Raw genomic sequence first — 318 nt, 5'->3', positions numbered from 1 at the left:
TATATATATATATATATATAACATTTCTGTCCCCCTCACTTCTGAAATGATGGCTACTCCCCTGTATGTATATATATATATATATACGTGCGTATATACTGTCTATACAGCTAAGCATTCCTTATATGTGTTCTTTATGGGAAAATGCTTGTGCAATTTAGCTTATTGGGTTCATATTCTGGTCGCATCTGCTTGCTGGTATATAATATGCATCATCAAATATTTTAAACTGTAGTTTACAGCAGAAACGGTGACAAACGATCGTGACTCTGGCAGCTGATACATACAAATGTATAATAATAATAATAATAATAATAA

General features: G+C 31.4%; 1 protein-coding gene across 3 annotated transcripts in view; it reads right to left on the bottom strand.

The window, feature by feature from the left end:
- LOC107755274 (NADH dehydrogenase [ubiquinone] 1 alpha subcomplex subunit 7-like) overlaps positions 1-318 on the bottom strand; it is a 6,727-nt gene that overhangs the window by 5,164 nt on the left and 1,245 nt on the right. The window lies entirely within an intron of this gene.

The sequence above is a fragment of the Sinocyclocheilus rhinocerous genome, unplaced genomic scaffold (genome assembly GCF_001515625.1).
Source record: "Sinocyclocheilus rhinocerous isolate Xijiao unplaced genomic scaffold, SAMN03320098_v1.1 scaffold6193, whole genome shotgun sequence".
In the NCBI taxonomy this organism is placed as follows: Eukaryota; Metazoa; Chordata; class Actinopteri; order Cypriniformes; family Cyprinidae; genus Sinocyclocheilus; species Sinocyclocheilus rhinocerous.
Note: the sequence above shows the minus strand (reverse complement) of the source record. Positions and strands in the feature narration are given on the sequence as shown.